We start from the raw sequence: 9147 nt of genomic DNA on the forward strand, positions 1-9147 counted from the left end.
GGTCAATGAATTATAGGTGGCTTCCACAAAAACTTCTCCACTTAAACTGAAAGTTAGGAAAGATTTTAGTTATTAAACTTATTGATTCATTACATTCTTTTTAATGTCATTACCTTATAATAAAAATCTAAAGATGTATAAACAAATAATATTTCACAAATTGAAACTCCTATCTGCTACTCATTGTGATGCTAATTCAAAATAGTATCAAACTGCATAGTGCAGACATTCGACAATTGCCAGGTTCCATACAATGTCCAAAAGGCCCACTATTTTCTATATTATCACAGAATGTAGAAGCTTTTATTAATCTATTTCTTGAAGTTTAGTAATACTTTAATCCAATCAGACTAGAAAATGGTTATAAGAAACATGGGTTAACTATGGTACTCAGTTTCATTAGATCCAGCCAAGAGGAAATGCATGTTATTTATGCCTAGAACAGGAGAAATTTAACATACTTTTGAAAGGACTTGATAATAATAGCTACAAAGAAGATAAGTTACTCCTTTCAAAGTCGACTTTTCAAAATTAAATTCATTTACTCCTATTTTCCAGCTCAATCTAGGATATTCTTTGGTGATAATGGATGGAAAGATGGCATTATTCCTAAGTGTTACTAATCTAACTGCTTCACTCAAACTTGGAGGTGTCATTTTTTAAATGTGAATATTTACAAATTTCTTTAAAGCTGTTCTAGTCTAAGTAATGCATATTTCAGCAACCATTAAAGCTGTGTTTCACAGCTATAATATATAATAATGTGTGTTCCTGGCTTCATTTTATGTTTATACAAAATCAAATGTTACATTTAAGATTTTCTGCATTTTTCAGAGATTGTTACCTCTTTGTAATTTATTTTTATATATCTGGGTTATAAAATACTATTTTCAAGAATTTTCATAATTTAGGTAGATGTAAATAGCTTGAAGGTTATTCACAATATTTAATTAATGATTCATAAACCTTCCAAAGTATTTGTAAAAATGGATCTATTTTTGTCTGAAAATTCTATGTAACACAGAGGCAAATATTTAGGATATAGGCCAAAGAAAAGTATGCTCATATTTTGGAAATACTAGCATCTCATATCAAATGAAACTGCTAAATAACATACAGATGGTCTAAAATAATCTATTAGAATGCTGTAAACATGCAACATTCATTGTTAGGGAATAACAATATTTGAGCTATCTACAGTTAAGAAGAATTAAAAATATACAGATACACAAAATCAAGAAAACCAAACCTAAGGGTGAAGAAGCATTTGCTCTAGATAAGTCACTGCAATCAAGAGAATTATTGTCTACTGATTTGTTCAGTTGCAACAGCTTCCCCACTCAGAGGGGAATAGGTATTTATCTTTCAGCCCATTCACTTGTTTAAATATTTGCTTCTCTGCATGCTGGAATCTCAAGAAAGAATGTCTTATTTATATTTGAATCCTCAGCACCTATAAGCCTTGTAAAAGTTGAGCAATAACTGAAGGAGAGGACTCAAGACTTACAGCAGTTAATGAATAGGATGAAAAAAGACTGTTTTTACTTATTAACCCTTTGATTCATCTTTTGGGGGATCATTAAAAGGAAAATGGTTTCCATATTTGGAATAAGACTTCAAAAGACAATGTAAGTGAATAGGGAGCTTCAATTTGTACAAAATATTTTATGAGATAAGATTCAGTTCGGTAGCAGTATTTTATATTAAGTTCTTATTTAGCTATGTTTTCTACTGACAGCTATTTACACAATATTCCTAAAAATTTTATCACAAGATAAAATCATGTAACATTTTTCTGCTTCATCACCTATAAAAGTAATTGTGCCTTATCTTAAAGGTTAAACATATAAAATTAACACAGTGTAAAAATACGGATTTTAGAATGACTTTAGCTCCACATTCTAAGAGTTTATCTTCATTACTGATTCTTCAAAATGTGAAATAGAGAACTGCATAAATGAAGTCTCAAATATTTCCACAGAAATAATCAACAACTGATTCTTACAATCTATAAATATTTTCCAGGATAAAAATTGTTCAGAGGTTCCAAGGCACTCCACTATTTTTGTGTTGTGACAATACTATAACCAAAAACATATGTGTGCTGAACAACAATGTAGTACTTTTCTTTAGCATAAAATGTTCTACCTTCATAAAATCACTTTAATGGACCAAATGTATTCTTGTATGGAAAAGCAGGCATTTCAAAAGAAAATGTTTTCAATTACATAGAATATACTGCCAATTGACAAAGTATAAATAATATTTGTACAACTTGCTAGTGGTAAAACAAAGACACACACTCTGTACACATATTTAATAATCAAATCCCTAACGATTAGCAATTTTAAAATATTTTTGATGTTCAAAGGATTCAATTTCCTACACAGAGATGACTTTACCAGTCTCCTACCAAAAAGGCATGTACTTGAAGCTTTTTCCAGGAGTGGTCATGGTTTACGCTGATCAAGCTACACTCACTAAACTACGTTCCACTTCGGCCAACGACAAGCGCTTGAGGGATGGCTGTTCAGGGACCACGATGTTGGCCATCGCCAGAGAAAAGAATGATCACAGTCCATGACCTTCCTTAGCACCTAGACTGTTCTAAGTAAACTAGAACAGCTGCAGACAAATATATATTTAAAACTAATCTCCTTGATGAGAAAAGTGTATTAATCTTGCAGGTTTCAATTATTTGTTGCCAAACCCTAATTCTTGGAAAATTAGCTTCCATTGGCTTTAAACAAGCACAAATCTTCTACAGGAAAAAAATTCACTATGAAATATTCAGCAGGGACACAAAATAGTTACAAGAATCCCACCCCTTTCTCTCACTATTCTAGACACTAGTCAAAAGGTTACTAGAGAAGTAACTGTATGGTTTTTTTGACTCCATAATGGAAAAAATGTATAGGAAACTTGAAAATAAGCAAAGAGTAACAAATAACCAAAGGCAGAAAATTGGTCTTATGAGTAAAAGCTATTATAAATGAAAAAAAAACATTTTCCAAAACAGCTTAACCTAGATACAGTCATGCACCACTTAGTGATGGGGATATGTTCTGAGAAATGTGTTGTTAGGCGATTTCATCATTGCACAAACATCATAGAATGTACTCACACAAACCTAGGTGGTACGGCCTATTGCTCCTAGGCTGCAAGCATGTTACTGTACAAAACAACACAAAATTCTATCGTGCACAGGAGGAATGATGTAATCTAGAAACATGGTAAACAGATGTATGAGGCTGCTGCTGGCATAACACAGCGTACTCTTTTACAGCGAACATTTGTTTATAAGTAGAAAGAGTACACTGTAAGATAAAGATGAAAAGTGTGGCACAGTGAATACATAATCCAATACCACAGTCATTTATTATCATATCATTATCAAGTATTATGTACTGTATATAATTGTATGTGTTACACTTTTAAGTGACTGGCAACACAGAAGGTTTGTTTCAACAGCATCATCACAAACACCTGAATACTGTGTCCTGACATTAGGGTGGCTATGACATCACTAGGTGCCAGAAATTTTTCAACTCCATTATAATCTCATGGGACCCTCACTGTTTATGCAGTCCAATGTTGACTGAAATGTCATTATATGGAGCAGGACCATAAATAACTAGCTAACTCCTCTACCCAAAGAATAAAGGAATTTAAATATAAAAAGTTGCAGATTAGATAATATAGGGAAGAAAGTTGACAGCAAGAATGACTGATTTGTAAACACTGGATTTGTACTTCAAGCCCCAGTCTGTCTCTCTTTCTTCCCAAAATACTTCCCTGACTGTTCCAGACCACCAAGAATCCTAAACATCGAATAGCATTTTCAGAATCATATAGTTTAGAATGTAATCGCTCCATAATGCTCATATTTTTATTGTCTTTTAACTTGCTACTAAATCTGTGGGAGCAAAAATCATACCCATCATTCTCTGCCCTCAAAAATGACCTGACACAGTGAAGAGCATAGGTTAGGCTCTGAAATATATTTGGTGATCAAATAGCTTATTATTCAAACTGAGACACTTTTGAAAAGAAAGGGGCCCCATATAATGCCCAATTATCCAGAAGACGATTGGCCCGAAGTTGTTCAGAATATTGTCTAATTCCAAGTAAAGTCAGCATCCTTTATCAGATAAACCTAAAGCATTTTCCATCCCTTCAACATGAGGACAATTGCTGTCCTTTATTAATGGAGCACTGAGTGACCTGTACACATCATCTCACAAAAATGCTTACCAGGTATTAATATTCAAAAGCTACAGATGAAAACACCAAGTTTTAGAAAAGGTAAATAGCTTGCCCAATATTACAAGTAAGGAAGTAGAAGAGCTCAGTTTTGAACCAAAAGCCATAAAATACTAAAACATAAATAAATATAAGAATCTATACAGCAGAAAATAACATACAAACTTGCCTTAATCCAGTTGGGTTTCAACAACACTATTATAAATTCAGTTTATATTTAAAAACAAAAAATGTTCCATACAAGCAGATAGTAAGATCACACTCCTTGGAGGCAGAGACTACAAGTCTAAAGAGCGTACAGGCAGGGAGCAGACCATTAAAATCCAGTGTGCTACAGGCTGTGACAGGGTTCTCATGGGGTGCCAGGGAGCGCATAGGAGGGTACCTAACACCAACTGGCAGGATCCTGGAAGACTTCCCAGAGGAGGTGGAATCTCGGTCAAGTCCTGCTGAACAAGTATAAGCTTGGCAAGAGAGCAAAAGTCATTCCAGGTAAAGGATAAAGTAGCAGCAAGAGCAAGGAATCATGAGGGAACATGAATTGCAAAGATGAGACTGGACAGACTGAAAACAGTAACTGTATGCCCAATCCAAGAGCTTGTATTTTTTCCTACAGGTTAAGACAAACCATTAAATAATTTTAAGCAGAGGAATGACAGATCAGAAGTGCATCCTTAAAGACAAATCAAGTGGTATTTTGGAATATGGACTAGGCATATGGAGGGAAGGAAAGGAGAAGCAATGAAACTAGTTATTAGGGTCTCAAAGAGATGAAATGTTAACATTCTCTTCCTATAAAAATTTTTAAGAAATCAAAAGTTGTTTCCACTGATGATAAAAAAACATGAAGAACAATGAAAAGGATTAGAATGCCAGACTGGCAAGAGATCAGTACAAAAAGAAGTGATCAAATGTAACACCTCATTTACCCATGACAATCTGAATCAATTGCTCCACATATAAGTTCCAGAAAATGACAGCTTATCCCTTTAAGTTCCAAAATTAATGTAGACCAGATTGAAGAAAATCTTTTTTTTTTACAGATTTTATTTATTTATTTTTAGATAGAGGAAGGAAGGGAGAAAGAGAAACATCAGTGTGTGGTTGCCTCTCACGCACCCCCCACTGGAGACCTGGCTGGCAACCCAGGCACGTGCCCTGACTGGGAATCAAACCAGCGACCCTTTGGTTCGCAGGTGAGCACTCAAACGGCTGGGCCACACCAGCCAAGGTTGAAGAAAATCTTTTAAAAGTATTATTTTTTTTTTCCCTTTCAAACACAGCACAGGTAGACTGAATATAAGTTAAACCATTCCTTGATGACCCTGATGCAGCATATTAAATGGAAAGAATATTGAGCAAGGCTCATCAGTTTTTAATCCTTCTGAACCACCTGCCATGGGCAACCTTTAGCCACACAGGCCTTGGTTTATAAAATGAAACTCACCTTTGTCAGCCAAAGCTGTGGTGAGGTTCAAACAAAATGAAGTAGAAGCACTTACAAGTGAGGGTTTCAGGGCCTCTTTGGTTCACTCTGTTGGGGTCACTTTCCCATCAGGTCTTCCCTTTAAATTTTTTTCATCTTTTTAAAAAAATAATCATCCTGAGTCAACCGCCATTCCTGAAATTACTTGCAGGCCTGAATTATCTGTGTAGAACCAACTTCTTAAGACAATTTTTCAAGACCTATTATTTAAAGAATTATTACGAATCATCTTCAATGCAGTTATAAATGGACTGCTACTAAAAGTACTACTAAAGTACTAAACCAGAACCCAGGGAAAACAATTACTGACTTCCAAAGAACTGAGCCCAGCAGGTAGATGTTATGTCAACCTCATTGCTATATCCAGCTCCTTGGGTCTCATTCACTTGTACAGATCAAACACAATGATTAATAGTAATATAAACAGCTATCTTCTCATACCTTTGGGCGTTTGGGATACAAAACCAATACCATTAATACACATCAATTGCAAAAGCAGAGGAAAAGAGAAGCAAAAAATGGACACCTAACTGTTAAAGAATTACAAACATGACATTTTTATTGTAAGCAGAAGGGAATCAAATCAGTCTTAAAAGTAAACAGGCTTCCTGCTGTTTGTTCCTTTGACCATAACCCAGTGGTGCTTAAAACTACTCCAAGTACCTCATTCATTCAAAAACACCTGAGACTTTACTCTGCATGAGGTTACAAGGAAAGTGTATCAATAGACCATCCTCAACACCAGCCACCATGTGCTTTCTCAGTAAACAAGCAGCAACACTTACTACCTACTCTAAAAACCTGGCACTGGTTTACTTAATCTTTTATTACAACCGCCCCAAAGTAGCTATTATTGTCCTTATTTTATAGAAGAGGAAACTGAAGCAAGGACTGTTAAGTGACCTGGGTAAGGCCACACACCTGAAAGGGATATTTCCTAAGGCTTCCAGTTTTCTTCACTTACGGGGGCCCCAGGGCCAGCTGCAGTCCGCTATATTATATAGTGGGCGCTTAAAGGCCAGCTGAATGAATAAAAACACTCCTTCGTAGAGAAACCCTGCCATGCCCGGCTGGCCCGGTCAGGGCTTCGTTCTGAAGCCCACCGCGGCTAATGTCCACTCTTCTGTCCCAGGGACGACACCCTTCCTAGGAGTAGCTGAGCCTCGCTGACTTTTTACCAGCCCAGGCAGCTAGTCTCGGCGCAGTGGATAAAGGGGTCACAAGGTTGGGGGAGCGCGTGAAGTCTGGCCCAAGATGAACGCAAGCGTCTTTGATTTCCGGGACCAACCACTGCCATCGTCCCCCGACCCCGAAAACCACCCACGATAACTGCCCAGCCGTCATCTAAACCCAAACTTCCCTCTCCCAGAAACGCGCCTACGCCCCCATCGCTGCGTCAGCACGTCGCCGTGACGTGAGTCCGCCGCCGATCGGCGAAGAGCGCGGTTGGAAGGGACAGCAAATGCCCAAGCTTCGCGAACATTAGTGAAGTCTCGGCAAACGTACCTGTGCTCTGCAGCCTTGAGTCTGCTAGGAGGGCACGGGACGCAGGGGCCCGTGCAATGGGTGAAAGCTAGAAAGGAAGGCAAGGGACCTCAGGCGGAAGCAGGCGAATTCCTAGAACTGCAAGCGATGGGAGAGTGCCCGCTTAGGTGCAGATGGACCAAAACGGAGCTAGTAACCAGCAAGTAGCTTCTCTGGCAACCGCCGTCCCGCCCCTTCCGTTGGGCGCAGCTGGTGCAGCTAATTGGCCAGGCTTGGAAAACCAGTGCCGCGACCTGTTGCTATTGGCGGGAGTAAGGGGCGGAGCCTGGGCTATTTCTCCGTTGCAGCCTTGGTTAAACTTTTTCCCCAAGCCTTTTGTTTTACGGAAAAAGATCTTGTAGTTACCAGAAGTCTTGCCTGAGCTCAACCAGAATTGGAAATAAGGCTGATAGATTCAAGTGTTCTGATACTTGGCCTGGAAGTGTCTTGCTTTTGCTTTTTTTTTTTTTAAAGTTATTGGTGAGAAAGAAACATGGATTTGTGGTTCCACTTACTTATGCACTAATTGGTTGACTCGTGTATGTTCTCTGACTGAGGATCAAACCTGCAACACCACGCATCAGGATGACTGCTCTAACCAACTGAGCCACCTGGCCAGGGCTGCTTTTGTTTCTTCTAAAGGGAAGAGTTTAAAAAGCCAAGATGACCACTACTGGAAGAAATATTTTAAATGTGTGAAATTGTTAACTGATATCCTTCCCTATTCCTTTGTTTTGTTAGGTTAAACGAGCGCCCAAACGTTAGCTCCAAGAGGCCTTTCAGGTCGCATTTCTTTGTATTTGTGCTAGAGCCAGCTGGTATGGCTTATAATCACAACAAGCAAGGCCAGATTTTATTTGGGAAAGTATAAAACTTTATCCAACACCTTAAAGTCAATGTTAAGGATTGTACCCCATCATATTCACAAATAGACAACTATCAACTGAGCAGTATAACTATGGCATATGTAATTATTGCTTTTATAAAAAAAATATATTATCCATTGATGATTCCAGCAATGCTGCTTCTTCCACCAGTGTGATTGTCTAGCCAACAGTTAAAGAGAATTAAAAGTTCATTCATAATAAACGCAACTGTTTCATATATGCAAATGATAAGAAGCACTATGGACTGGAGATTTAAGTATCTACTCTCTCACTAATAGATCATGACCCCTGGCAAGTCAACTAACTTATTTTCACCAAAAAAAAAACCCCCAAAAAACAAAACAGTTGAAACTGGGGAAAGAGACATAATTCTGAAGGCTTTTCCAACATTAACCTAGGATTCTAGCTAATTTTTCTAATTGGTCATAATTAGAAAAATAATTGTAAAAATAAATAAATTAGATTCATCTTAAGAAATACACTTATTTTAAATTGGTATTAGATGTAACTTCCTTTATAAGATAATGAAGAGGACACATAAACAAAATCTCAAAATGATTACATAAAATTACCAAATTGACTATTCTAACTGAATTGTCCAAGTAAAGTAAGTATGGGATCCCTCATCCTCTGAATCTAATCTGTTCCTGAAATCTGGTTGGATAGTCAATTTTTAGGAAGATCCCTTATTCTATTGTTATTTAAATGGAAAATAATTCATTCTAGACTAATCAAATACCCCAATCCAGAGACCTAGCAGGTTGTTCTTTCCTCACTTGGAATCCAGGTACCATAAAAGAAATCCAATTATCCTGCTGTGGAGCAAAACACAGCTGGATCCCAGCTGTTTAAGTCACTCATCTGAGGTGCCAGACATATTACTCATTAACTTTCAAGACATAGCCATGTTCACTTCAAGTGCAACCCTAGCCAACAGCATGATCCAAAGGGATGAAACGAGAAACAACTTCCATTTTGAAGGGATAA

The sequence above is a fragment of the Pteronotus mesoamericanus genome, unplaced genomic scaffold (genome assembly GCF_021234165.1).
Source record: "Pteronotus mesoamericanus isolate MK-2021 breed Mesoamerican mustached bat unplaced genomic scaffold, CSHL_Meso_final contig_181, whole genome shotgun sequence".
Taxonomy (NCBI): domain Eukaryota; kingdom Metazoa; phylum Chordata; class Mammalia; order Chiroptera; family Mormoopidae; genus Pteronotus; species Pteronotus mesoamericanus.